Source organism: Conger conger, chromosome 17 (genome assembly GCF_963514075.1).
Source record: "Conger conger chromosome 17, fConCon1.1, whole genome shotgun sequence".
Lineage (NCBI taxonomy): Eukaryota > Metazoa > Chordata > Actinopteri > Anguilliformes > Congridae > Conger > Conger conger.
Window position 1 is genome coordinate 39731799 of NC_083776.1, and position 25460 is coordinate 39757258.

A 25460-nucleotide genomic window follows, 5' to 3' on the forward strand; every position below is an offset into this window, starting at 1 on the left:
TGTGAAACAGCAGCGCCTGTCCAAAAGCATAGTGAAAAAAGCTTACAGCACCTGGTATTCCCAGGCGGTCTCCCATCCAAGTACTAACCGGGCCCGACCCTGCTTAGCTTCCGAGATCAGACGTATTCAGAGTGGTATGGCCGTAAGCGAAGGAAAGGCAGCACAAGGGGGTATTTGCACATTAATCGAGTCTATCATTTGACCACGTGATCAGGGGAGAGCGCGAACGCAGTCCCCCACTAGCAGAAATTATGCAGTTGAGATTCCCACATTTGAGGAATTCGCAGGGGTCAACACAGCCGGAGTGCAATGGCCGAGCCTCGCCCTGGGTGAACCGCCTTCGTGATCACGGTATCTCCCCTGCCAGGTAAGTATGAGTTGGAATCCGCAAGGGATGGGCCGGACCGCTAGGTGGTACGTTGCACAGTTACGGTTTCTGAGTATTCGGCTAGCAGCCCGTCAAGTCACAATGTCTAGCCGGTTCAAAAGTCTGATTTGCGCTCTTGCGGCTAGCCGCATAAACGATGGCAACCTTTTCATTCATGTACTTCTTTTTTTTCATGTGTTTATTATTTTGGCGTTTTCCCACCGGATTTCAAGGACGACTTTCTGTTTCCCCACAATGCAACAGTGTACATCGCCCTCAACCGCAAACAGAGCGCATTTCAGTCGCGGTGATGTCACGTCGAACACCAAGCCAGAGCCCTGCCGAAATGCGACACCTAAATGGACAAGTGACCGTGTGCAAGATGCGACGTGAGTTCCAAACGGTTCGTCGGGTGTGCTTGAAAATGGCCTCAAATTAAAGCTGACAGTCTGCACTTGAACTTGGTTGTCGTTGTGTCCTTTCAAACTGAAATCGCTAGAGCGCAGAGCCAAAAGAAGAAAAACACGTGCCACTGTCCAATGAAGTGCGGCGCTCACTGTAACTCGGCAATCCTGCTTCATGATAGGCTACAGACGTGTAAGGAAAATGTGCGGTACTCTTGGTGTGAAGTGAATTTGCATTGCACTGATTTAGCCTGTGTTGTGTCTAAAATAGCGCCGTACGTAATGAATTTGGATGCTAGCCTTGTTCCTTTGCAATGCGCTGCCCAAGTGTCTGGGTAAGACATGAGAAGCATAAACGGGTAATAGACTAAACGATATAGCACTGTGCGCGACGTGTTTTGAACGTTGTGAAACAGCAGCGCCTGTCCAAAAGCATAGTGAAAAAAGCTTACAGCACCTGGTATTCCCAGGCGGTCTCCCATCCAAGTACTAACCGGGCCCGACCCTGCTTAGCTTCCGAGATCAGACGTATTCAGAGTGGTATGGCCGTAAGCGAAGGAAAGGCAGCACAAGGGGGTATTTGCACATTAATCGAGTCTATCATTTGACCACGTGATCAGGGGAGAGCGCGAACGCAGTCCCCCACTAGCAGAAATTATGCAGTCGAGATTCCCACATTTGAGGAATTCGCAGGGGTCAACACAGCCGGAGTGCAATGGCCGAGCCTCGCCCTGGGTGAACCGCCTTCGTGATCACGGTATCTCCCCTGCCAGGTAAGTATGAGTTGGAATCCGCAAGGGATGGGCCGGACCGCTAGGTGGTACGTTGCACAGTTACGGTTTCTGAGTATTCGGCTAGCAGCCCGTCAAGTCACAATGTCTAGCCGGTTCAAAAGTCTGATTTGCGCTCTTGCGGCTAGCCGCATAAACGATGGCAACCTTTTCATTCATGTACTTCTTTTTTTTCATGTGTTTATTATTTTGGCGTTTTCCCACCGGATTTCAAGGACGACTTTCTGTTTCCCCACAATGCAACAGTGTACATCGCCCTCAACCGCAAACAGAGCGCATTTCAGTCGCGGTGATGTCACGTCGAACACCAAGCCAGAGCCCTGCCGAAATGCGACACCTAAATGGACAAGTGACCGTGTGCAAGATGCGACGTGAGTTCCAAACGGTTCGTCGGGTGTGCTTGAAAATGGCCTCAAATTAAAGCTGACAGTCTGCACTTGAACTTGGTTGTCGTTGTGTCCTTTCAAACTGAAATCGCTAGAGCGCAGAACCAAAAGAAGAAAAACACGTGCCACTGTCCAATGAAGTGCGGCGCTCACTGTAACTCGGCAATCCTGCTTCATGATAGGCTACAGACGTGTAAGGAAAATGTGCGGTACTCTTGGTGTGAAGTGAATTTGCATTGCACTGATTTATCCTGTGTTGTGTCTAAAATAGCGCCGTACGTAATGAATTTGGATGCTAGCCTTGTTCCTTTGCAATGCGCTGCCCAAGTGTCTGGGTAAGACATGAGAAGCATAAACGGGTAATAGACTAAACGATATAGCACTGTGCGCGACGTGTTTTGAACGTTGTGAAACAGCAGCGCCTGTCCAAAAGCATAGTGAAAAAAGCTTACAGCACCTGGTATTCCCAGGCGGTCTCCCATCCAAGTACTAACCGGGCCCGACCCTGCTTAGCTTCCGAGATCAGGCGTATTCAGAGTGGTATGGCCGTAAGCGAAGGAAAGGCAGCACAAGGGGGTATTTGCACATTAATCGAGTCTATCGTTTGACCACGTGATCAAGGGAGAGCGCGAACGCAGTCCCCCACTAGCAGAAATTATGCAGTCGAGATTCCCACATTTGAGGAATTCGCAGGGGTCAACACAGCCGGAGTGCAATGGCCGAGCCTCGCCCTGGGTGAACCGCCTTCGTGATCACGGTATCTCCCCTGCCAGGTAAGTATGAGTTGGAATCCGCAAGGGATGGGCCGGACCGCTAGGTGGTACGTTGCACAGTTACGGTTTCTGAGTATTCGGCTAGCAGCCCGTCAAGTCACAATGTCTAGCCGGTTCAAAAGTCTGATTTGCGCTCTTGCGGCTAGCTGCATAAACGATGGCAACCTTTTCATTCATGTACTTCTTTTTTTTCATGTGTTTATTATTTTGGCGTTTCCCACCGCATTTCAAGGACGACTTTCTGTTTCCCCACAATGCAACAGTGTACATCGCCCTCAACCGCAAACAGAGCGCATTTCAGTCGCGGTGATGTCACGTCGAACACCAAGCCAGAGCCCTGCCGAAATGCGACACCTAAATGGACAAGTGACCGTGTGCAAGATGCGACGTGAGTTCCAAACGGTTCGTCGGGTGTGCTTGAAAATGGCCTCAAATTAAAGCTGACAGTCTGCACTTGAACTTGGTTGTCGTTGTGTCCTTTCAAACTGAAATCGCTAGAGCGCAGAACCAAAAGAAGAAAAACACGTGCCACTGTCCAATGAAGTGCGGCGCTCACTGTAACTCGGCAATCCTGCTTCATGATAGGCTACAGACGTGTAAGGAAAATGTGCGGTACTCTTGGTGTGAAGTGAATTTGCATTGCACTGATTTAGCCTGTGTTGTGTCTAAAATAGCGCCGTACGTAATGAATTTGGATGCTAGCCTTGTTCCTTTGCAATGCGCTGCCCAAGTGTCTGGGTAAGACATGAGAAGCATAAACGGGTAATAGACTAAACGATATAGCACTGTGCGCGACGTGTTTTGAACGTTGTGAAACAGCAGCGCCTGTCCAAAAGCATAGTGAAAAAAGCTTACAGCACCTGGTATTCCCAGGCGGTCTCCCATCCAAGTACTAACCGGGCCCGACCCTGCTTAGCTTCCGAGATCGGGCGTATTCAGAGTGGTATGGCCATAAGCGAAGGAAAGGCAGCACAAGGGGGTATTTGCACATTAATCGAGTCTATCGTTTGACCACGTGATCAGGGGAGAGCGCGAACGCAGTCCCCCACTAGCAGAAATTATGCAGTCGAGATTCCCACATTTGAAGAATTCGCAGGGGTCAACACAGCCGGAGTGCAATGGCCGAGCCTCGCCCTGGGTGAACCGCCTTCGTGATCACGGTATCTCCCCTGCCAGGTAAGTATGAGTTGGAATCCACAAGGGATGGGCCGGACCGCTAGGTGGTACGTTGCACAGTTACGGTTTCTGAGTATTCGGCTAGCAGCCCGTCAAGTCACAATGTCTAGCCGGTTCAAAAGTCTGATTTGCGCTCTTGCGGCTAGCCGCATAAACGATGGCAACCTTTTCATTCATGTACTTCTTTTTTTTTCATGTGTTTATTATTTTGGCGTTTTCCCACCGCATTTCAAGGACGACTTTCTGTTTCCCCACAATGCAACAGTGTACATTGCCCTCAACCGCAAACAGAGCGCATTTCTGTCGCGGTGATGTCACGTCGAACACCAAGCCAGAGCCCTGCCGAAATGCGACACCTAAATGGACAAGTGACCGTGTGCAAGATGCGACGTGAGTTCCAAACGGTTCGTCGGGTGTGCTTGAAAATGGCCTCAAATTAAAGCTGACAGTCTGCACTTGAACTTGGTTGTCGTTGTGTCCTTTCAAACTGAAATCGCTAGAGCGCAGAACCAAAAGAAGAAAAACACGTGCCACTGTCCAATGAAGTGCGGCGCTCACTGTAACTCGGCAATCCTGCTTCATGATAGGCTACAGACGTGTAAGGAAAATGTGCGGTACTCTTGGTGTGAAGTGAATTTGCATTGCACTGATTTAGCCTGTGTTGTGTCTAAAATAGCGCCGTACGTAATGAATTTGGATGCTAGCCTTGTTCCTTTGCAATGCGCTGCCCAAGTGTCTGGGTAAGACATGAGAAGCATAAACGGGTAATAGACTAAACGATATAGCACTGTGCGCGACGTGTTTTGAACGTTGTGAAACAGCAGCGCCTGTCCAAAAGCATAGTGAAAAAAGCTTACAGCACCTGGTATTCCCAGGCGGTCTCCCATCCAAGTACTAACCGGGCCCGACCCTGCTTAGCTTCCGAGATCGGGCGTATTCAGAGTGGTATGGCCATAAGCGAAGGAAAGGCAGCACAAGGGGGTATTTGCACATTAATCGAGTCTATCATTTGACCACGTGATCAGGGGAGAGCGCGAACGCAGTCCCCCACTAGCAGAAATTATGCAGTTGAGATTCCCACATTTGAGGAATTCGCAGGGGTCAACACAGCCGGAGTGCAATGGCCGAGCCTCGCCCTGGGTGAACCGCCTTCGTGATCACGGTATCTCCCCTGCCAGGTAAGTATGAGTTGGAATCCGCAAGGGATGGGCCGGACCGCTAGGTGGTACGTTGCACAGTTACGGTTTCTGAGTATTCGGCTAGCAGCCCGTCAAGTCACAATGTCTAGCCGGTTCAAAAGTCTGATTTGCGCTCTTGCGGCTAGCCGCATAAACGATGGCAACCTTTTCATTCATGTACTTCTTTTTTTTCATGTGTTTATTATTTTGGCGTTTTCCCACCGGATTTCAAGGACGACTTTCTGTTTCCCCACAATGCAACAGTGTACATCGCCCTCAACCGCAAACAGAGCGCATTTCAGTCGCGGTGATGTCACGTCGAACACCAAGCCAGAGCCCTGCCGAAATGCGACACCTAAATGGACAAGTGACCGTGTGCAAGATGCGACGTGAGTTCCAAACGGTTCGTCGGGTGTGCTTGAAAATGGCCTCAAATTAAAGCTGACAGTCTGCACTTGAACTTGGTTGTCGTTGTGTCCTTTCAAACTGAAATCGCTAGAGCGCAGAGCCAAAAGAAGAAAAACACGTGCCACTGTCCAATGAAGTGCGGCGCTCACTGTAACTCGGCAATCCTGCTTCATGATAGGCTACAGACGTGTAAGGAAAATGTGCGGTACTCTTGGTGTGAAGTGAATTTGCATTGCACTGATTTAGCCTGTGTTGTGTCTAAAATAGCGCCGTACGTAATGAATTTGGATGCTAGCCTTGTTCCTTTGCAATGCGCTGCCCAAGTGTCTGGGTAAGACATGAGAAGCATAAACGGGTAATAGACTAAACGATATAGCACTGTGCGCGACGTGTTTTGAACGTTGTGAAACAGCAGCGCCTGTCCAAAAGCATAGTGAAAAAAGCTTACAGCACCTGGTATTCCCAGGCGGTCTCCCATCCAAGTACTAACCGGGCCCGACCCTGCTTAGCTTCCGAGATCAGACGTATTCAGAGTGGTATGGCCGTAAGCGAAGGAAAGGCAGCACAAGGGGGTATTTGCACATTAATCGAGTCTATCATTTGACCACGTGATCAGGGGAGAGCGCGAACGCAGTCCCCCACTAGCAGAAATTATGCAGTCGAGATTCCCACATTTGAGGAATTCGCAGGGGTCAACACAGCCGGAGTGCAATGGCCGAGCCTCGCCCTGGGTGAACCGCCTTCGTGATCACGGTATCTCCCCTGCCAGGTAAGTATGAGTTGGAATCCGCAAGGGATGGGCCGGACCGCTAGGTGGTACGTTGCACAGTTACGGTTTCTGAGTATTCGGCTAGCAGCCCGTCAAGTCACAATGTCTAGCCGGTTCAAAAGTCTGATTTGCGCTCTTGCGGCTAGCCGCATAAACGATGGCAACCTTTTCATTCATGTACTTCTTTTTTTTCATGTGTTTATTATTTTGGCGTTTTCCCACCGGATTTCAAGGACGACTTTCTGTTTCCCCACAATGCAACAGTGTACATCGCCCTCAACCGCAAACAGAGCGCATTTCAGTCGCGGTGATGTCACGTCGAACACCAAGCCAGAGCCCTGCCGAAATGCGACACCTAAATGGACAAGTGACCGTGTGCAAGATGCGACGTGAGTTCCAAACGGTTCGTCGGGTGTGCTTGAAAATGGCCTCAAATTAAAGCTGACAGTCTGCACTTGAACTTGGTTGTCGTTGTGTCCTTTCAAACTGAAATCGCTAGAGCGCAGAGCCAAAAGAAGAAAAACACGTGCCACTGTCCAATGAAGTGCGGCGCTCACTGTAACTCGGCAATCCTGCTTCATGATAGGCTACAGACGTGTAAGGAAAATGTGCGGTACTCTTGGTGTGAAGTGAATTTGCATTGCACTGATTTAGCCTGTGTTGTGTCTAAAATAGCGCCGTACGTAATGAATTTGGATGCTAGCCTTGTTCCTTTGCAATGCGCTGCCCAAGTGTCTGGGTAAGACATGAGAAGCATAAACGGGTAATAGACTAAACGATATAGCACTGTGCGCGACGTGTTTTGAACGTTGTGAAACAGCAGCGCCTGTCCAAAAGCATAGTGAAAAAAGCTTACAGCACCTGGTATTCCCAGGCGGTCTCCCATCCAAGTACTAACCGGGCCCGACCCTGCTTAGCTTCCGAGATCGGGCGTATTCAGAGTGGTATGGCCGTAAGCGAAGGAAAGGCAGCACAAGGGGGTATTTGCACATTAATCGAGTCTATCGTTTGACCACGTGATCAGGGGAGAGCGCGAACGCAGTCCCCCACTAGCAGAAATTATGCAGTCGAGATTCCCACATTTGAGGAATTCGCAGGGGTCAACACAGCCGGAGTGCAATGGCCGAGCCTCGCCCTGGGTGAACCGCCTTCGTGATCACGGTATCTCCCCTGCCAGGTAAGTATGAGTTGGAATCCGCAAGGGATGGGCCGGACCGCTAGGTGGTACGGTGCACAGTTACGGTTTCTGAGTATTCGGCTAGCAGCCCGTCAAGTCACAATGTCTAGCCGGTTCAAAAGTCTGGTTTGCGCTCTTGCGGCTAGCCGCATAAACGATGGCAACCTTTTCATTCATGTACTTCTTTTTTTTCATGTGTTTATTATTTTGGCGTTTTCCCACCGCATTTCAAGGACGACTTTCTGTTTCCCCACAATGCAACAGTGTACATTGCCCTCAACCGCAAACAGAGCGCATTTCAGTCGCGGTGATGTCACGTCGAACACCAAGCCAGAGCCCTGCCGAAATGCGACACCTAAATGGACAAGTGACCGTGTGCAAGATGCGACGTGAGTTCCAAACGGTTCGTCGGGTGTGCTTGAAAATGGCCTCAAATTAAAGCTGACAGTCTGCACTTGAACTTGGTTGTCGTTGTGTCCTTTCAAACTGAAATCGCTAGAGCGCAGAACCAAAAGAAGAAAAACACGTGCCACTGTCCAATGAAGTGCGGCGCTCACTGTAACTCGGCATTCATGATAGGCTACAGACGTGTAAGGAAAATGTGCGGTACTCTTGGTGTGAAGTGAATTTGCATTGCACTGATTTAGCCTGTGTTGTGTCTAAAATAGCGCCGTACGTAATGAATTTGGATGCTAGCCTTGTTCCTTTGCAATGCGCTGCCCAAGTGTCTGGGTAAGACATGAGAAGCATAAACGGGTAATAGACTAAACGATATAGCACTGTGCGCGACGTGTTTTGAACGTTGTGAAACAGCAGCGCCTGTCCAAAAGCATAGTGAAAAAAGCTTACAGCACCTGGTATTCCCAGGCGGTCTCCCATCCAAGTACTAACCGGGCCCGACCCTGCTTAGCTTCCGAGATCGGGCGTATTCAGAGTGGTATGGCCATAAGCGAAGGAAAGGCAGCACAAGGGGGTATTTGCACATTAATCGAGTCTATCGTTTGACCACGTGATCAGGGGAGAGCGCGAACGCAGTCCCCCACTAGCAGAAATTATGCAGTCGAGATTCCCACATTTGAAGAATTCGCAGGGGTCAACACAGCCGGAGTGCAATGGCCGAGCCTCGCCCTGGGTGAACCGCCTTCGTGATCACGGTATCTCCCCTGCCAGGTAAGTATGAGTTGGAATCCGCAAGGGATGGGCCGGACCGCTAGGTGGTACGTTGCACAGTTACGGTTTCTGAGTATTCGGCTAGCAGCCCGTCAAGTCACAATGTCTAGCCGGTTCAAAAGTCTGATTTGCGCTCTTGCGGCTAGCCGCATAAACGATGGCAACCTTTTCATTCATGTACTTCTTTTTTTTTCATGTGTTTATTATTTTGGCGTTTTCCCACCGCATTTCAAGGACGACTTTCTGTTTCCCCACAATGCAACAGTGTACATTGCCCTCAACCGCAAACAGAGCGCATTTCTGTCGCTGTGATGTCACGTCGAACACCAAGCCAGAGCCCTGCCGAAATGCGACACCTAAATGGACAAGTGACCGTGTGCAAGATGCGACGTGAGTTCCAAACGGTTCGTCGGGTGTGCTTGAAAATGGCCTCAAATTAAAGCTGACAGTCTGCACTTGAACTTGGTTGTCGTTGTGTCCTTTCAAACTGAAATCGCTAGAGCGCAGAGCCAAAAGAAGAAAAACATGTGCCACTGTCCAATGAAGTGCGGCGCTCACTGTAACTCGGCAATCCTGCTTCATGATAGGCTACAGACGTGTAAGGAAAATGTGCGGTACTCTTGGTGTGAAGTGAATTTGCATTGCACTGATTTAGCCTGTGTTGTGTCTAAAATAGCGCCGTACGTAATGAATTTGGATGCTAGCCTTGTTCCTTTGCAATGCGCTGCCCAAGTGTCTGGGTAAGACATGAGAAGCATAAACGGGTAATAGACTAAACGATATAGCACTGTGCGCGACGTGTTTTGAACGTTGTGAAACAGCAGCGCCTGTCCAAAAGCATAGTGAAAAAAGCTTACAGCACCTGGTATTCCCAGGCGGTCTCCCATCCAAGTACTAACCGGGCCCGACCCTGCTTAGCTTCCGAGATCAGACGTATTCAGAGTGGTATGGCCGTAAGCGAAGGAAAGGCAGCACAAGGGGGTATTTGCACATTAATCGAGTCTATCGTTTGACCACGTGATCAGGGGAGAGCGCGAACGCAGTCCCCCACTAGCAGAAATTATGCAGTCGAGATTCCCACATTTGAGGAATTCGCAGGGGTCAACACAGCCGGAGTGCAATGGCCGAGCCTCGCCCTGGGTGAACCGCCTTCGTGATCACGGTATCTCCCCTGCCAGGTAAGTATGAGTTGGAATCCGCAAGGGATGGGCCGGACCGCTAGGTGGTACGTTGCACAGTTACGGTTTCTGAGTATTCGGCTAGCAGCCCGTCAAGTCACAATGTCTAGCCGGTTCAAAAGTCTGATTTGCGCTCTTGCGGCTAGCCGCATAAACGATGGCAACCTTTTCATTCATGTACTTCTTTTTTTTCATGTGTTTATTATTTTGGCGTTTTCCCACCGGATTTCAAGGACGACTTTCTGTTTCCCCACAATGCAACAGTGTACATCGCCCTCAACCGCAAACAGAGCGCATTTCAGTCGCGGTGATGTCACGTCGAACACCAAGCCAGAGCCCTGCCGAAATGCGACACCTAAATGGACAAGTGACCGTGTGCAAGATGCGACGTGAGTTCCAAACGGTTCGTCGGGTGTGCTTGAAAATGGCCTCAAATTAAAGCTGACAGTCTGCACTTGAACTTGGTTGTCGTTGTGTCCTTTCAAACTGAAATCGCTAGAGCGCAGAGCCAAAAGAAGAAAAACACGTGCCACTGTCCAATGAAGTGCGGCGCTCACTGTAACTCGGCAATCCTGCTTCATGATAGGCTACAGACGTGTAAGGAAAATGTGCGGTACTCTTGGTGTGAAGTGAATTTGCATTGCACTGATTTAGCCTGTGTTGTGTCTAAAATAGCGCCGTACGTAATGAATTTGGATGCTAGCCTTGTTCCTTTGCAATGCGCTGCCCAAGTGTCTGGGTAAGACATGAGAAGCATAAACGGGTAATAGACTAAACGATATAGCACTGTGCGCGACGTGTTTTGAACGTTGTGAAACAGCAGCGCCTGTCCAAAAGCATAGTGAAAAAAGCTTACAGCACCTGGTATTCCCAGGCGGTCTCCCATCCAAGTACTAACCGGGCCCGACCCTGCTTAGCTTCCAAGATCGGGCGTATTCAGAGTGGTATGGCCGTAAGCGAAGGAAAGGCAGCACAAGGGGGTATTTGCACATTAATCGAGTCTATCGTTTGACCACGTGATCAGGGGAGAGCGCGAACGCAGTCCCCCACTAGCAGAAATTATGCAGTCGAGATTCCCACATTTGAGGAATTCGCAGGGGTCAACACAGCCGGAGTGCAATGGCCGAGCCTCGCCCTGGGTGAACCGCCTTCGTGATCACGGTATCTCCCCTGCCAGGTAAGTATGAGTTGGAATCCGCAAGGGATGGGCCGGACCGCTAGGTGGTACGGTGCACAGTTACGGTTTCTGAGTATTCGGCTAGCAGCCCATCAAGTCACAATGTCTAGCCGGTTCAAAAGTCTGGTTTGCGCTCTTGCGGCTAGCCGCATAAACGATGGCAACCTTTTCATTCATGTACTTCTTTTTTTTCATGTGTTTATTATTTTGGCGTTTTCCCACCGCATTTCAAGGACGACTTTCTGTTTCCCCACAATGCAACAGTGTACATTGCCCTCAACCGCAAACAGAGCGCATTTCAGTCGCGGTGATGTCACGTCGAACACCAAGCCAGAGCCCTGCCGAAATGCGACACCTAAATGGACAAGTGACCGTGTGCAAGATGCGACGTGAGTTCCAAACGGTTCGTCGGGTGTGCTTGAAAATGGCCTCAAATTAAAGCTGACAGTCTGCACTTGAACTTGGTTGTCGTTGTGTCCTTTCAAACTGAAATCGCTAGAGCGCAGAACCAAAAGAAGAAAAACACGTGCCACTGTCCAATGAAGTGCGGCGCTCACTGTAACTCGGCATTCATGATAGGCTACAGACGTGTAAGGAAAATGTGCGGTACTCTTGGTGTGAAGTGAATTTGCATTGCACTGATTTAGCCTGTGTTGTGTCTAAAATAGCGCCGTACGTAATGAATTTGGATGCTAGCCTTGTTCCTTTGCAATGCGCTGCCCAAGTGTCTGGGTAAGACATGAGAAGCATAAACGGGTAATAGACTAAACGATATAGCACTGTGCGCGACGTGTTTTGAACGTTGTGAAACAGCAGCGCCTGTCCAAAAGCATAGTGAAAAAAGCTTACAGCACCTGGTATTCCCAGGCGGTCTCCCATCCAAGTACTAACCGGGCCCGACCCTGCTTAGCTTCCAAGATCGGGCGTATTCAGAGTGGTATGGCCGTAAGCGAAGGAAAGGCAGCACAAGGGGGTATTTGCACATTAATCGAGTCTATCGTTTGACCACGTGATCAGGGGAGAGCGCGAACGCAGTCCCCCACTAGCAGAAATTATGCAGTCGAGATTCCCACATTTGAGGAATTCGCAGGGGTCAACACAGCCGGAGTGCAATGGCCGAGCCTCGCCCTGGGTGAACCGCCTTCGTGATCACGGTATCTCCCCTGCCAGGTAAGTATGAGTTGGAATCCGCAAGGGATGGGCCGGACCGCTAGGTGGTACGTTGCACAGTTACGGTTTCTGAGTATTCGGCTAGCAGCCCGTCAAGTCACAATGTCTAGCCGGTTCAAAAGTCTGATTTGCGCTCTTGCGGCTAGCCGCATAAACGATGGCAACCTTTTCATTCATGTACTTCTTTTTTTTTCATGTGTTTATTATTTTGGCATTTTCCCACCGCATTTCAAGGACGACTTTCTGTTTCCCCACAATGCAACAGTGTACATTGCCCTCAACCGCAAACAGAGCGCATTTCTGTCGCGGTGATGTCACGTCGAACACCAAGCCAGAGCCCTGCCGAAATGCGACACCTAAATGGACAAGTGACCGTGTGCAAGATGCGACGTGAGTTCCAAACGGTTCGTCGGGTGTGCTTGAAAATGGCCTCAAATTAAAGCTGACAGTCTGCACTTGAACTTGGTTGTCGTTGTGTCCTTTCAAACTGAAATCGCTAGAGCGCAGAGCCAAAAGAAGAAAAACACGTGCCACTGTCCAATGAAGTGCGGCGCTCACTGTAACTCGGCAATCCTGCTTCATGATAGGCTACAGACGTGTAAGGAAAATGTGCGGTACTCTTGGTGTGAAGTGAATTTGCATTGCACTGATTTAGCCTGTGTTGTGTCTAAAATAGCGCCGTACGTAATGAATTTGGATGCTAGCCTTGTTCCTTTGCAATGCGCTGCCCAAGTGTCTGGGTAAGACATGAGAAGCATAAACGGGTAATAGACTAAACGATATAGCACTGTGCGCGACGTGTTTTGAACGTTGTGAAACAGCAGCGCCTGTCCAAAAGCATAGTGAAAAAAGCTTACAGCACCTGGTATTCCCAGGCGGTCTCCCATCCAAGTACTAACCGGGCCCGACCCTGCTTAGCTTCCGAGATCAGACGTATTCAGAGTGGTATGGCCGTAAGCGAAGGAAAGGCAGCACAAGGGGGTATTTGCACATTAATCGAGTCTATCATTTGACCACGTGATCAGGGGAGAGCGCGAACGCAGTCCCCCACTAGCAGAAATTATGCAGTCGAGATTCCCACATTTGAGGAATTCGCAGGGGTCAACACAGCCGGAGTGCAATGGCCGAGCCTCGCCCTGGGTGAACCGCCTTCGTGATCACGGTATCTCCCCTGCCAGGTAAGTATGAGTTGGAATCCGCAAGGGATGGGCCGGACCGCTAGGTGGTACGTTGCACAGTTACGGTTTCTGAGTATTCGGCTAGCAGCCCGTCAAGTCACAATGTCTAGCCGGTTCAAAAGTCTGATTTGCGCTCTTGCGGCTAGCCGCATAAACGATGGCAACCTTTTCATTCATGTACTTCTTTTTTTTCATGTGTTTATTATTTTGGCGTTTTCCCACCGCATTTCAAGGACGACTTTCTGTTTCCCCACAATGCAACAGTGTACATCGCCCTCAACCGCAAACAGAGCGCATTTCAGTCGCGGTGATGTCACGTCGAACACCAAGCCAGAGCCCTGCCGAAATGCGACACCTAAATGGACAAGTGACCGTGTGCAAGATGCGACGTGAGTTCCAAACGGTTCGTCGGGTGTGCTTGAAAATGGCCTCAAATTAAAGCTGACAGTCTGCACTATAACTTGGTTGTCGTTGTGTCCTTTCAAACTGAAATCGCTAGAGCGCAGAGCCAAAAGAAGAAAAACACGTGCCACTGTCCAATGAAGTGCGGCGCTCACTGTAACTCGGCAATCCTGCTTCATGATAGGCTACAGACGTGTAAGGAAAATGTGCGGTACTCTTGGTGTGAAGTGAATTTGCATTGCACTGATTTAGCCTGTGTTGTGTCTAAAATAGCGCCGTACGTAATGAATTTGGATGCTAGCCTTGTTCCTTTGCAATGCGCTGCCCAAGTGTCTGGGTAAGACATGAGAAGCATAAACGGGTAATAGACTAAACGATATAGCACTGTGCGCGACGTGTTTTGAACGTTGTGAAACAGCAGCGCCTGTCCAAAAGCATAGTGAAAAAAGCTTACAGCACCTGGTATTCCCAGGCGGTCTCCCATCCAAGTACTAACCGGGCCCGACCCTGCTTAGCTTCCAAGATCGGGCGTATTCAGAGTGGTATGGCCGTAAGCGAAGGAAAGGCAGCACAAGGGGGTATTTGCACATTAATCGAGTCTATCGTTTGACCACGTGATCAGGGGAGAGCGCGAACGCAGTCCCCCACTAGCAGAAATTATGCAGTCGAGATTCCCACATTTGAGGAATTCGCAGGGGTCAACACAGCCGGAGTGCAATGGCCGAGCCTCGCCCTGGGTGAACCGCCTTCGTGATCACGGTATCTCCCCTGCCAGGTAAGTATGAGTTGGAATCCGCAAGGGATGGGCCGGACCGCTAGGTGGTACGGTGCACAGTTACGGTTTCTGAGTATTCGGCTAGCAGCCCATCAAGTCACAATGTCTAGCCGGTTCAAAAGTCTGGTTTGCGCTCTTGCGGCTAGCCGCATAAACGATGGCAACCTTTTCATTCATGTACTTCTTTTTTTTCATGTGTTTATTATTTTGGCGTTTTCCCACCGCATTTCAAGGACGACTTTCTGTTTCCCCACAATGCAACAGTGTACATTGCCCTCAACCGCAAACAGAGCGCATTTCAGTCGCGGTGATGTCACGTCGAACACCAAGCCAGAGCCCTGCCGAAATGCGACACCTAAATGGACAAGTGACCGTGTGCAAGATGCGACGTGAGTTCCAAACGGTTCGTCGGGTGTGCTTGAAAATGGCCTCAAATTAAAGCTGACAGTCTGCACTTGAACTTGGTTGTCGTTGTGTCCTTTCAAACTGAAATCGCTAGAGCGCAGAACCAAAAGAAGAAAAACACGTGCCACTGTCCAATGAAGTGCGGCGCTCACTGTAACTCGGCATTCATGATAGGCTACAGACGTGTAAGGAAAATGTCCGGTACTCTTGGTGTGAAGTGAATTTGCATTGCACTGATTTAGCCTGTGTTGTGTCTAAAATAGCGCCGTACGTAATGAATTTGGATGCTAGCCTTGTTCCTTTGCAATGCGCTGCCCAAGTGTCTGGGTAAGACATGAGAAGCATAAACGGGTAATAGACTAAACGATATAGCACTGTGCGCGACGTGTTTTGAACGTTGTGAAACAGCAGCGCCTGTCCAAAAGCATACAGCACCTGGTATTCCCAGGCGGTCTCCCATCCAAGTACTAACCGGGCCCGACCCTGCTTAGCTTCCGAGATCAGACGAGATTGGGCGTATTCAGAGTGGTATGGCCGTAAGCGAAGGAAAGGCAGCACAAGGGGGTATTTGCACATTAATCGAGTCTATCGTTTGACCACGTGATCAGGGGAGAGCGCGAACGCAGTCCCCCACTAGCAGAAATTATGCAGTCGAGATTCCCACATTTGAGGAATTCGCAGGGGTCAACACAGCCGGAGTGCAATGGCCGAGCCTCGCCCTGGGTGAACCGCCTTCGTGATCACGGTATCTCCCCTGCCAGGTAAGTATGAGTTGGAATCCGCAAGGGATGGGCCGGACCGCTAGGTGGTACGGTGCACAGTTACGGTTTCTGAGTATTCGGCTAGCAGCCCGTCAAGTCACAATGTCTAGCCGGTTCAAAAGTCTGATTTGCGCTCTTGCGGCTAGCCGCATAAACGATGGCAACCTTTTCATTCATGTACTTCTTTTTTTTTCATGTGTTTATTATTTTGGCGTTTTCCCACCGCATTTCAAGGACGACTTTCTGTTTCCCCACAATGCAACAGTGTACATTGCCCTCAACCGCAAACAGAGCGCATTTCTGTCGCGGTGATGTCACGTCGAACACCAAGCCAGAGCCCTGCCGAAATGCGACACCTAAATGGACAAGTGACCGTGTGCAAGATGCGACGTGAGTTCCAAACGGTTCGTCGGGTGTGCTTGAAAATGGCCTCAAATTAAAGCTGACAGTCTGCACTTGAACTTGGTTGTCGTTGTGTCCTTTCAAACTGAAATCGCTAGAGCGCAGAGCCAAAAGAAGAAAAACACGTGCCACTGTCCAATGAAGTGCGGCGCTCACTGTAACTCGGCAATCCTGCTTCATGATAGGCTACAGACGTGTAAGGAAAATGTGCGGTACTCTTGGTGTGAAGTGAATTTGCATTGCACTGATTTAGCCTGTGTTGTGTCTAAAATAGCGCCGTACGTAATGAATTTGGATGCTAGCCTTGTTCCTTTGCAATGCGCTGCCCAAGTGTCTGGGTAAGACATGAGAAGCATAAACGGGTAATAGACTAAACGATATAGCACTGTGCGCGACGTGTTTTGAACGTTGTGAAACAGCAGCGCCTGTCCAAAAGCATAGTGAAAAAAGCTTACAGCACCTGGTATTCCCAGGCGGTCTCCCATCCAAGTACTAACCGGGCCCGACCCTGCTTAGCTTCCGAGATCGGGCGTATTCAGAGTGGTATGGCCGTAAGCGAAGGAAAGGCAGCACAAGGGGGTATTTGCACATTAATCGAGTCTATCGTTTGACCACGTGATCAGGGGAGAGCGCGAACGCAGTCCCCCACTAGCAGAAATTATGCAGTCGAGATTCCCACATTTGAGGAATTCGCAGGGGTCAACACAGCCGGAGTGCAATGGCCAAGCCTCGCCCTAGGTGAACCGCCTTCGTGATCACGGTATCTCCCCTGCCAGGTAAGTATGAGTTGGAATCCGCAAGGGATGGGCCGGACCGCTAGGTGGTACGTTGCACAGTTACGGTTTCTGAGTATTCGGCTAGCAGCCCGTCAAGTCACAATGTCTAGCCGGTTCAAAAGTCTGATTTGCGCTCTTGCGGCTAGCCGCATAAACGATGGCAACCTTTTCATTCATGTACTTCTTTTTTTTCATGTGTTTATTATTTTGGCGTTTTCCCACCGCATTTCAAGGACGACTTTCTGTTTCCCCACAATGCAACAGTGTACATCGCCCTCAACCGCAAACAGAGCGCATTTCAGTCGCGGTGATGTCACGTCGAACACCAAGCCAGAGCCCTGCCGAAATGCGACACCTAAATGGACAAGTGACCGTGTGCAAGATGCGACGTGAGTTCCAAACGGTTCGTCGGGTGTGCTTGAAAATGGCCTCAAATTAAAGCTGACAGTCTGCACTTGAACTTGGTTGTCGTTGTGTCCTTTCAAACTGAAATCGCTAGAGCGCAGAGCCAAAAGAAGAAAAACACGTGCCACTGTCCAATGAAGTGCGGCGCTCACTGTAACTCGGCAATCCTGCTTCATGATAGGCTACAGACGTGTAAGGAAAATGTGCGGTACTCTTGGTGTGAAGTGAATTTGCATTGCACTGATTTAGCCTGTGTTGTGTCTAAAATAGCGCCGTACGTAATGAATTTGGATGCTAGCCTTGTTCCTTTGCAATGCGCTGCCCAAGTGTCTGGGTAAGACATGAGAAGCATAAACGGGTAATAGACTAAACGATATAGCACTGTGCGCGACGTGTTTTGAACGTTGTGAAACAGCAGCGCCTGTCCAAAAGCATAGTGAAAAAAGCTTACAGCACCTGGTATTCCCAGGCGGTCTCCCATCCAAGTACTAACCGGGCCCGACCCTGCTTAGCTTCCAAGATCGGGCGTATTCAGAGTGGTATGGCCGTAAGCGAAGGAAAGGCAGCACAAGGGGGTATTTGCACATTAATCGAGTCTATCGTTTGACCACGTGATCAGGGGAGAGCGCGAACGCAGTCCCCCACTAGCAGAAATTATGCAGTCGAGATTCCCACATTTGAGGAATTCGCAGGGGTCAACACAGCCGGAGTGCAATGGCCGAGCCTCGCCCTGGGTGAACCGCCTTCGTGATCACGGTATCTCCCCTGCCAGGTAAGTATGAGTTGGAATCCGCAAGGGATGGGCCGGACCGCTAGGTGGTACGGTGCACAGTTACGGTTTCTGAGTATTCGGCTAGCAGCCCATCAAGTCACAATGTCTAGCCGGTTCAAAAGTCTGGTTTGCGCTCTTGCGGCTAGCCGCATAAACGATGGCAACCTTTTCATTCATGTACTTCTTTTTTTTCATGTGTTTATTATTTTGGCGTTTTCCCACCGCATTTCAAGGACGACTTTCTGTTTCCCCACAATGCAACAGTGTACATTGCCCTCAACCGCAAACAGAGCGCATTTCAGTCGCGGTGATGTCACGTCGAACACCAAGCCAGAGCCCTGCCGAAATGCGACACCTAAATGGACAAGTGACCGTGTGCAAGATGCGACGTGAGTTCCAAACGGTTCGTCGGGTGTGCTTGAAAATGGCCTCAAATTAAAGCTGACAGTCTGCACTTGAACTTGGTTGTCGTTGTGTCCTTTCAAACTGAAATCGCTAGAGCGCAGAACCAAAAGAAGAAAAACACGTGCCACTGTCCAATGAAGTGCGGCGCTCACTGTAACTCGGCATTCATGATAGGCTACAGACGTGTAAGGAAAATGTCCGGTACTCTTGGTGTGAAGTGAATTTGCATTGCACTGATTTAGCCTGTGTTGTGTCTAAAATAGCGCCGTACGTAATGAATTTGGATGCTAGCCTTGTTCCTTTGCAATGCGCTGCCCAAGTGTCTGGGTAAGACATGAGAAGCATAAACGGGTAATAGACTAAACGATATAGCACTGTGCGCGACGTGTTTTGAACGTTGTGAAACAGCAGCGCCTGTCCAAAAGCATACAGCACCTGGTATTCCCAGGCGGTCTCCCATCCAAGTACTAACCGGGCCCGACCCTGCTTAGCTTCCGAGATCAGACGAGATTGGGCGTATTCAGAGTGGTATGGCCGTAAGCGAAGGAAAGGCAGCACAAGGGGGTATTTGCACATTAATCGAGTCTATCGTTTGACCACGTGATCAGGGGAGAGCGCGAACGCAGTCCCCCACTAGCAGAAATTATGCAGTCGAGATTCCCACATTTGAGGAATTCGCAGGGGTCAACACAGCCGGAGTGCAATGGCCGAGCCTCGCCCTGGGTGAACCGCCTTCGTGATCACGGTATCTCCCCTGCCAGGTAAGTATGAGTTGGAATCCGCAAGGGATGGGCCGGACCGCTAGGTGGTACGGTGCACAGTTACGGTTTCTGAGTATTCGGCTAGCAGCCCGTCAAGTCACAATGTCTAGCCGGTTCAAAAGTCTGATTTGCGCTCTTGCGGCTAGCCGCATAAACGATGGCAACCTTTTCATTCATGTACTTCTTTTTTTTTCATGTGTTTATTATTTTGGCGTTTTCCCACCGCATTTCAAGGACGACTTTCTGTTTCCCCACAATGCAACAGTGTACATTGCCCTCAACCGCAAACAGAGCGCATTTCTGTCGCGGTGATGTCACGTCGAACACCAAGCCAGAGCCCTGCCGAAATGCGACACCTAAATGGACAAGTGACCGTGTGCAAGATGCGACGTGAGTTCCAAACGGTTCGTCGGGTGTGCTTGAAAATGGCCTCAAATTAAAGCTGACAGTCTGCACTTGAACTTGGTTGTCGTTGTGTCCTTTCAAACTGAAATCGCTAGAGCGCAGAGCCAAAAGAAGAAAAACACGTGCCACTGTCCAATGAAGTGCGGCGCTCACTGTAACTCGGCAATCCTGCTTCATGATAGGCTACAGACGTGTAAGGAAAATGTGCGGTACTCTTGGTGTGAAGTGAATTTGCATTGCACTGATTTAGCCTGTGTTGTGTCTAAAATAGCGCCGTACGTAATGAATTTGGATGCTAGCCTTGTTCCTTTGCAATGCGCTGCCCAAGTGTCTGGGTAAGACATGAGAAGCATAAACGGGTAATAGACTAAACGATATAGCACTGTGCGCGACGTGTTTTGAACGTTGTGAAACAGCAGCGCCTGTCCAAAAGCATAGTGAAAAAAGCTTACAGCACCTGGTATTCCCAGGCGGTCTCCCATCCAAGTACTAACCGGGCCCGACCCTGCTTAGCTTCCGAGATCGGGCGTATTCAGAGTGGTATGGCCGTAAGCGAAGGAAAGGCAGCACAAGGGGGTATTTGCACATTAATCGAGTCTATCGTTTGACCACGTGATCAGGGGAGAGCGCGAACGCAGTCCCCCACTAGCAGAAATTATGCAGTCGAGATTCCCACATTTGAGGAATTCGCAGGGGTCAACACAGCCGGAGTGCAATGGCCAAGCCTCGCCCTAGGTGAACCGCCTTCGTGATCACGGTATCTCCCCTGCCAGGTAAGTATGAGTTGGAATCCGCAAGGGATGGGCCGGACCGCTAGGTGGTACGTTGCACAGGTACGGTTTCTGAGTATTCGGCTAGCAGCCCGTCAAGTCACAATGTCTAACCGGTTCAAAAGTCTGATTTGCGCTCTTGCGGCTAGCCGCATAAACGATGGCAACCTTTTCATTCATGTACTTCTTTTTTTTTCATGTGTTTATTATTTTGGCGTTTTCCCACCGCATTTCAAGGACGACTTTCTGTTTCCCCACAATGCAACAGTGTACATCGCCCTCAACCGCAAACAGAGCGCATTTCAGTCGCGGTGATGTCACGTCGAACACCAAGCCAGAGCCCTGCCGAAATGCGACACCTAAATGGACAAGTGACCGTGTGCAAGATGCGACGTGAGTTCCAAACGGTTCGTCGGGTGTGCTTGAAAATGGCCTCAAATTAAAGCTGACAGTCTGCACTTGAACTTGGTTGTCGTTGTGTCCTTTCAAACTGAAATCGCTAGAGCGCAGAACCAAAAGAAGAAAAACACGTGCCACTGTCCAATGAAGTGCGGCGCTCACTGTAACTCGGCAATCCTGCTTCATGATAGGCTACAGACGTGTAAGGAAAATGTGCGGTACTCTTGGTGTGAAGTGAATTTGCATTGCACTGATTTAACCTGTGTTGTGTCTAAAATAGCGCCGTACGTAATGAATTTGGATGCTAGCCTTGTTCCTTTGCAATGCGCTGCCCAAGTGTCTGGGTAAGACATGAGAAGCATAAACGGGTAATAGACTAAACGATATAGCACTGTGCGCAACGTGTTTTGAACGTTGTGAAACAGCAGCGCCTGTCCAAAAGCATAGTGAAAAAAGCTTACAGCACCTGGTATTCCCAGGCGGTCTCCCATCCAAGTACTAACCGGGCCCGACCCTGCTTAGCTTCCGAGATCGGGCGTATTCAGAGTGGTATGGCCGTAAGCGAAGGAAAGGCAGCACAAGGGGGTATTTGCACATTAATCGAGTCTATCGTTTGACCACGTGATCAGGGGAGAGCGCGAACGCAGTCCCCCACTAGCAGAAATTATGCAGTCGAGATTCCCACATTTGAGGAATTCGCAGGGGTCAACACAGCCGGAGTGCAATGGCCGAGCCTCGCCCTGGGTGAACCGCCTTCGTGATCACGGTATCTCCCCTGCCAGGTAAGTATGAGTTGGAATCCGCAAGGGATGGGCCGGACCGCTAGGTGGTACGTTGCACAGTTACGGTTTCTGAGTATTCGGCTAGCAGCCCGTCAAGTCACAATGTCTAGCCGGTTCAAAAGTCTGATTTGCGCTCTTGCGGCTAGCCGCATAAACGATGGCAACCTTTTCATTCATGTACTTCTTTTTTTTCATGTGTTTATTATTTTGGCGTTTTCCCACCGCATTTCAAGGACGACTTTCTGTTTCCCCACAATGCAACAGTGTACATCGCCCTCAACCGCAAACAGAGCGCATTTCAGTCGCGGTGATGTCACGTCGAACACCAAGCCAGAGCCCTGCCGAAATGCGACACCTAAATGGACAAGTGACCGTGTGCAAGATGCGACGTGAGTTCCAAACGGTTCGTCGGGTGTGCTTGAAAATGGCCTCAAATTAAAGCTGACAGTCTGCACTTGAACTTGGTTGTCGTTGTGTCCTTTCAAACTGAAATCGCTAGAGCGCAGAACCAAAAGAAGAAAAACACGTGCCACTGTCCAATGAAGTGCGGCGCTCACTGTAACTCGGCAATCCTGCTTCATGATAGGCTACAGACGTGTAAGGAAAATGTGCGGTACTCTTGGTGTGAAGTGAATTTGCATTGCACTGATTTAGCCTGTGTTGTGTCTAAAATAGCGCCGTACGTAATGAATTTGGATGCTAGCCTTGTTCCTTTGCAATGCGCTGCCCAAGTGTCTGGGTAAGACATGAGAAGCATAAACGGGTAATAGACTAAACGATATAGCACTGTGCGCGACGTGTTTTGAACGTTGTGAAACAGCAGCGCCTGTCCAAAAGCATAGTGAAAAAAGCTTACAGCACCTGGTATTCCCAGGCGGTCTCCCATCCAAGTACTAACCGGGCCCGACCCTGCTTAGCTTCCGAGATCAGGCGTATTCAGAGTGGTATGGCCGTAAGCGAAGCTAAGGCAGCACAAGGGGGTATTTGCACATTAATCGAGTCTATCGTTTGACCACGTGATCAGGGGAGAGCGCGAACGCAGTCCCCCACTAGCAGAAATTATGCAGTCGAGATTCCCACATTTGAGGAATTCGCAGGGGTCAACACAGCCGGAGTGCAATGGCCGAGCCTCGCCCTGGGTGAACCGCCTTCGTGATCACGGTATCTCCCCTGCCAGGTAAGTATGAGTTGGAATCCGCAAGGGATGGGCCGGACCGCTAGGTGGTACGTTGCACAGTTACGGTTTCTGAGTATTCGGCTAGCAGCCCGTCAAGTCACAATGTCTAGCCGGTTCAAAAGTCTGATTTGCGCTCTTGCGGCTAGCCGCATAAACGATGGCAACCTTTTCATTCATGTACTTCTTTTTTTTTTCATGTGTTTATTATTTTGGCGTTTTCCCACCGCATTTCAAGGACGACTTTCTGTTTCCCCACAATGCAACAGTGTACATTGCCCTCAACCGCAAACAGAGCGCATTTCAGTCGCGGTGATGTCACGTCGAACACCAAGCCAGAGCCCTGCCGAAATGCGACACCTAAATGGACAAGTGACCGTGTGCAAGATGCGACGTGAGTTCCAAACGGTTCGTCGGGTGTGCTTGAAAATGGCCTCAAATTAAAGCTGACAGTCTGCACTTGAACTTGGTTGTCGTTGTGTCCTTTCAAACTGAAATCGCTAGAGCGCAGAACCAAAAGAAGAAAAACACGTGCCACTGTCCAATGAAGTGCGGCGCTCACTGTAACTCGGCAATCCTGCTTCATGATAGGCTACAGACGTGTAAGGAAAATGTGCGGTACTCTTGGTGTGAAGTGAATTTGCATTGCACTGATTTAGCCTGTGTTGTGTCTAAAATAGCGCCGTACGTAATGAATTTGGATGCTAGCCTTGTTCCTTTGCAATGCGCTGCCCAAGTGTCTGGGTAAGACATGAGAAGCATAAACGGGTAATAGACTAAACGATATAGCACTGTGCGCGACGTGTTTTGAACGTTGTGAAACAGCAGCGCCTGTCCAAAAGCATACAGCACCTGGTATTCCCAGGCGGTCTCCCATCCAAGTACTAACCGGGCCCGACCCTGCTTAGCTTCCGAGATCAGACGAGATTGGGCGTATTCAGAGTGGTATGGCCGTAAGCGAAGGAAAGGCAGCACAAGGGGGTATTTGCACATTAATCGAGTCTATCGTTTGACCACGTGACCAGGGGAGAGCGCGAACGCAGTCCCCCACTAGCAGAAATTATGCAGTCGAGATTCCCACATTTGAGGAATTCGCAGGGGTCAACACAGCCGGAGTGCAATGGCCGAGCCTCGCCCTGGGTGAACCGCCTTCGTGATCACGGTATCTCCCCTGCCAGGTAAGTATGAGTTGGAATCCGCAAGGGATGGGCCGGACCGCTAGGTGGTACGTTGCACAGTTACGGTTTCTGAGTATTCGGCTAGCAGCCCGTCAAGTCACAATGTCTAGCCGGTTCAAAAGTCTGATTTGCGCTCTTGCGGCTAGCCGCATAAACGATGGCAACCTTTTCATTCATGTACTTCTTTTTTTTTCATGTGTTTATTATTTTGGCGTTTTCCCACCGCATTTCAAGGACGACTTTCTGTTTCCCCACAATGCAACAGTGTACATCGCCCTCAACCGCAAACAGAGCGCATTTCAGTCGCGGTGATGTCACGTCGAACACCAAGCCAGAGCCCTGCCGAAATGCGACACCTAAATGGACAAGTGACCGTGTGCAAGATGCGACGTGAGTTCCAAACGGTTCGTCGGGTGTGCTTGAAAATGGCCTCAAATTAAAGCTGACAGTCTGCACTTGAACTTGGTTGTCGTTGTGTCCTTTCAAACTGAAATCGCTAGAGCGCAGAACCAAAAGAAGAAAAACACGTGCCACTGTCCAATGAAGTGCGGCGCTCACTGTAACTCGGCAATCCTGCTTCATGATAGGCTACAGACGTGTAAGGAAAATGTGCGGTACTCTTGGTGTGAAGTGAATTTGCATTGCACTGATTTAGCCTGTGTTGTGTCTAAAATAGCGCCGTACGTAATGAATTTGGATGCTAGCCTTGTTCCTTTGCAATGCGCTGCCCAAGTGTCTGGGTAAGACATGAGAAGCATAAACGGGTAATAGACTAAACGATATAGCACTGTGCGCGACGTGTTTTGAACGTTGTGAAACAGCAGCGCCTGTCCAAAAGCATAGTGAAAAAAGCTTACAGCACCTGGTATTCCCAGGCGGTCTCCCATCCAAGTACTAACCGGGCCCGACCCTGCTTAGCTTCCGAGATCAGGCGTATTCAGAGTGGTATGGCCGTAAGCGAAGGAAAGGCAGCACAAGGGGGTATTTGCACATTAATCGAGTCTATCGTTTGACCACGTGATCAGGGGAGAGCGCGAACGCAGTCCCCCACTAGCAGAAATTATACAGTCGAGATTCCCACATTTGAGGAATTCGCAGGGGTCAACACAGCCGGAGTGCAATGGCCGAGCCTCGCCCTGGGTGAACCGTTATTTCTTTTATTGAGTTTCACTTACTTTCATTTACATTCATACTTACATTTACTTACATTTACTTACATAACACATAACACATATTTACATTGCAAACGTCAGACAGTAACAAACAGAGTTACATTTAAACATGACCGCAGACAATACCAAAATACATTAAGACATTACTGAGTTTCACTTACTTTCACTTTTACATTTCATTTACATTCATACTTACATTTACTTACATTTACTTACATAACACATATTTACATTGCAAACGTCAGACAGTAACAAACAGAGTTACATTTAAACATGACCGCAGACAATACCACAATACATTAAGACAGTAGACAGTACACAGTAAACATTACATACATTACCCAAGGGAAGGCTTCGGGAGTGTAGGTGTCCGGCTGTAGGTGTATTGTCCAGGGTGTCCGTGTCATATGTATA

At 49.6% G+C, this 25460-nt stretch overlaps 25 non-coding genes and 19 pseudogenes across 25 annotated transcripts; all 44 read right to left on the reverse strand.

The window, feature by feature from the left end:
- Window positions 1–39: 39 nt before the first annotated feature.
- Window positions 40–148, reverse strand: LOC133117504 (5S ribosomal RNA; annotated as a pseudogene).
- A 63-nt stretch (window positions 149–211) lies between these two features.
- Window positions 212–375, reverse strand: LOC133117190 (U1 spliceosomal RNA). Its single transcript, XR_009705991.1, has one exon. It is a non-coding gene; the product is annotated as a U1 spliceosomal RNA (small nuclear RNA).
- An 841-nt stretch (window positions 376–1216) lies between these two features.
- Window positions 1217–1325, reverse strand: LOC133117505 (5S ribosomal RNA; annotated as a pseudogene).
- A 63-nt stretch (window positions 1326–1388) lies between these two features.
- On the reverse strand, window positions 1389–1552 carry LOC133117572 (U1 spliceosomal RNA). The gene has a single exon (XR_009706120.1). It is a non-coding gene; the product is annotated as a U1 spliceosomal RNA (small nuclear RNA).
- Window positions 1553–2393: 841 nt separating this feature from the next.
- On the reverse strand, window positions 2394–2502 carry LOC133117436 (5S ribosomal RNA; annotated as a pseudogene).
- A 63-nt stretch (window positions 2503–2565) lies between these two features.
- On the reverse strand, window positions 2566–2729 carry LOC133117750 (U1 spliceosomal RNA). The gene has a single exon (XR_009706290.1). It is a non-coding gene; the product is annotated as a U1 spliceosomal RNA (small nuclear RNA).
- Window positions 2730–3569: 840 nt separating this feature from the next.
- LOC133117424 (5S ribosomal RNA) lies at window positions 3570–3678 on the reverse strand (annotated as a pseudogene).
- A 63-nt stretch (window positions 3679–3741) lies between these two features.
- LOC133117179 (U1 spliceosomal RNA) lies at window positions 3742–3905 on the reverse strand. Its single transcript, XR_009705980.1, has one exon. It is a non-coding gene; the product is annotated as a U1 spliceosomal RNA (small nuclear RNA).
- An 842-nt stretch (window positions 3906–4747) lies between these two features.
- LOC133117425 (5S ribosomal RNA) lies at window positions 4748–4856 on the reverse strand (annotated as a pseudogene).
- Window positions 4857–4919: 63 nt separating this feature from the next.
- Window positions 4920–5083, reverse strand: LOC133117191 (U1 spliceosomal RNA). The gene has a single exon (XR_009705992.1). It is a non-coding gene; the product is annotated as a U1 spliceosomal RNA (small nuclear RNA).
- Window positions 5084–5924: 841 nt separating this feature from the next.
- LOC133117506 (5S ribosomal RNA) lies at window positions 5925–6033 on the reverse strand (annotated as a pseudogene).
- Window positions 6034–6096: 63 nt separating this feature from the next.
- Window positions 6097–6260, reverse strand: LOC133117573 (U1 spliceosomal RNA). Its single transcript, XR_009706121.1, has one exon. It is a non-coding gene; the product is annotated as a U1 spliceosomal RNA (small nuclear RNA).
- An 841-nt stretch (window positions 6261–7101) lies between these two features.
- Window positions 7102–7210, reverse strand: LOC133117261 (5S ribosomal RNA; annotated as a pseudogene).
- Window positions 7211–7273: 63 nt separating this feature from the next.
- LOC133117574 (U1 spliceosomal RNA) lies at window positions 7274–7437 on the reverse strand. The gene has a single exon (XR_009706122.1). It is a non-coding gene; the product is annotated as a U1 spliceosomal RNA (small nuclear RNA).
- Window positions 7438–8271: 834 nt separating this feature from the next.
- Window positions 8272–8380, reverse strand: LOC133117426 (5S ribosomal RNA; annotated as a pseudogene).
- A 63-nt stretch (window positions 8381–8443) lies between these two features.
- Window positions 8444–8607, reverse strand: LOC133117181 (U1 spliceosomal RNA). Its single transcript, XR_009705982.1, has one exon. It is a non-coding gene; the product is annotated as a U1 spliceosomal RNA (small nuclear RNA).
- Window positions 8608–9449: 842 nt separating this feature from the next.
- Window positions 9450–9558, reverse strand: LOC133117507 (5S ribosomal RNA; annotated as a pseudogene).
- A 63-nt stretch (window positions 9559–9621) lies between these two features.
- On the reverse strand, window positions 9622–9785 carry LOC133117575 (U1 spliceosomal RNA). Its single transcript, XR_009706123.1, has one exon. It is a non-coding gene; the product is annotated as a U1 spliceosomal RNA (small nuclear RNA).
- An 841-nt stretch (window positions 9786–10626) lies between these two features.
- LOC133117486 (5S ribosomal RNA) lies at window positions 10627–10735 on the reverse strand (annotated as a pseudogene).
- A 63-nt stretch (window positions 10736–10798) lies between these two features.
- LOC133117576 (U1 spliceosomal RNA) lies at window positions 10799–10962 on the reverse strand. The gene has a single exon (XR_009706124.1). It is a non-coding gene; the product is annotated as a U1 spliceosomal RNA (small nuclear RNA).
- An 834-nt stretch (window positions 10963–11796) lies between these two features.
- Window positions 11797–11905, reverse strand: LOC133117487 (5S ribosomal RNA; annotated as a pseudogene).
- A 63-nt stretch (window positions 11906–11968) lies between these two features.
- LOC133117578 (U1 spliceosomal RNA) lies at window positions 11969–12132 on the reverse strand. The gene has a single exon (XR_009706125.1). It is a non-coding gene; the product is annotated as a U1 spliceosomal RNA (small nuclear RNA).
- Window positions 12133–12974: 842 nt separating this feature from the next.
- Window positions 12975–13083, reverse strand: LOC133117508 (5S ribosomal RNA; annotated as a pseudogene).
- A 63-nt stretch (window positions 13084–13146) lies between these two features.
- Window positions 13147–13310, reverse strand: LOC133117580 (U1 spliceosomal RNA). Its single transcript, XR_009706127.1, has one exon. It is a non-coding gene; the product is annotated as a U1 spliceosomal RNA (small nuclear RNA).
- An 841-nt stretch (window positions 13311–14151) lies between these two features.
- LOC133117489 (5S ribosomal RNA) lies at window positions 14152–14260 on the reverse strand (annotated as a pseudogene).
- A 63-nt stretch (window positions 14261–14323) lies between these two features.
- Window positions 14324–14487, reverse strand: LOC133117581 (U1 spliceosomal RNA). Its single transcript, XR_009706128.1, has one exon. It is a non-coding gene; the product is annotated as a U1 spliceosomal RNA (small nuclear RNA).
- An 820-nt stretch (window positions 14488–15307) lies between these two features.
- LOC133117169 (5S ribosomal RNA) lies at window positions 15308–15426 on the reverse strand. Its single transcript, XR_009705970.1, has one exon. It is a non-coding gene; the product is annotated as a 5S ribosomal RNA (ribosomal RNA).
- A 63-nt stretch (window positions 15427–15489) lies between these two features.
- On the reverse strand, window positions 15490–15653 carry LOC133117582 (U1 spliceosomal RNA). The gene has a single exon (XR_009706129.1). It is a non-coding gene; the product is annotated as a U1 spliceosomal RNA (small nuclear RNA).
- An 842-nt stretch (window positions 15654–16495) lies between these two features.
- LOC133117273 (5S ribosomal RNA) lies at window positions 16496–16604 on the reverse strand (annotated as a pseudogene).
- Window positions 16605–16667: 63 nt separating this feature from the next.
- On the reverse strand, window positions 16668–16831 carry LOC133117742 (U1 spliceosomal RNA). The gene has a single exon (XR_009706283.1). It is a non-coding gene; the product is annotated as a U1 spliceosomal RNA (small nuclear RNA).
- An 841-nt stretch (window positions 16832–17672) lies between these two features.
- LOC133117490 (5S ribosomal RNA) lies at window positions 17673–17781 on the reverse strand (annotated as a pseudogene).
- Window positions 17782–17844: 63 nt separating this feature from the next.
- LOC133117584 (U1 spliceosomal RNA) lies at window positions 17845–18008 on the reverse strand. The gene has a single exon (XR_009706130.1). It is a non-coding gene; the product is annotated as a U1 spliceosomal RNA (small nuclear RNA).
- An 820-nt stretch (window positions 18009–18828) lies between these two features.
- Window positions 18829–18947, reverse strand: LOC133117180 (5S ribosomal RNA). Its single transcript, XR_009705981.1, has one exon. It is a non-coding gene; the product is annotated as a 5S ribosomal RNA (ribosomal RNA).
- A 63-nt stretch (window positions 18948–19010) lies between these two features.
- LOC133117585 (U1 spliceosomal RNA) lies at window positions 19011–19174 on the reverse strand. Its single transcript, XR_009706131.1, has one exon. It is a non-coding gene; the product is annotated as a U1 spliceosomal RNA (small nuclear RNA).
- An 842-nt stretch (window positions 19175–20016) lies between these two features.
- Window positions 20017–20125, reverse strand: LOC133117284 (5S ribosomal RNA; annotated as a pseudogene).
- Window positions 20126–20188: 63 nt separating this feature from the next.
- On the reverse strand, window positions 20189–20352 carry LOC133117743 (U1 spliceosomal RNA). The gene has a single exon (XR_009706284.1). It is a non-coding gene; the product is annotated as a U1 spliceosomal RNA (small nuclear RNA).
- Window positions 20353–21194: 842 nt separating this feature from the next.
- On the reverse strand, window positions 21195–21303 carry LOC133117295 (5S ribosomal RNA; annotated as a pseudogene).
- Window positions 21304–21366: 63 nt separating this feature from the next.
- LOC133117586 (U1 spliceosomal RNA) lies at window positions 21367–21530 on the reverse strand. The gene has a single exon (XR_009706132.1). It is a non-coding gene; the product is annotated as a U1 spliceosomal RNA (small nuclear RNA).
- Window positions 21531–22371: 841 nt separating this feature from the next.
- On the reverse strand, window positions 22372–22480 carry LOC133117437 (5S ribosomal RNA; annotated as a pseudogene).
- Window positions 22481–22543: 63 nt separating this feature from the next.
- LOC133117587 (U1 spliceosomal RNA) lies at window positions 22544–22707 on the reverse strand. Its single transcript, XR_009706133.1, has one exon. It is a non-coding gene; the product is annotated as a U1 spliceosomal RNA (small nuclear RNA).
- An 829-nt stretch (window positions 22708–23536) lies between these two features.
- LOC133117192 (5S ribosomal RNA) lies at window positions 23537–23655 on the reverse strand. The gene has a single exon (XR_009705993.1). It is a non-coding gene; the product is annotated as a 5S ribosomal RNA (ribosomal RNA).
- A 63-nt stretch (window positions 23656–23718) lies between these two features.
- On the reverse strand, window positions 23719–23882 carry LOC133117588 (U1 spliceosomal RNA). The gene has a single exon (XR_009706134.1). It is a non-coding gene; the product is annotated as a U1 spliceosomal RNA (small nuclear RNA).
- Window positions 23883–24724: 842 nt separating this feature from the next.
- Window positions 24725–24833, reverse strand: LOC133117438 (5S ribosomal RNA; annotated as a pseudogene).
- A 63-nt stretch (window positions 24834–24896) lies between these two features.
- LOC133117228 (U1 spliceosomal RNA) lies at window positions 24897–25063 on the reverse strand. The gene has a single exon (XR_009706020.1). It is a non-coding gene; the product is annotated as a U1 spliceosomal RNA (small nuclear RNA).
- Between the last annotated feature and the right edge of the window lie 397 nt (window positions 25064–25460).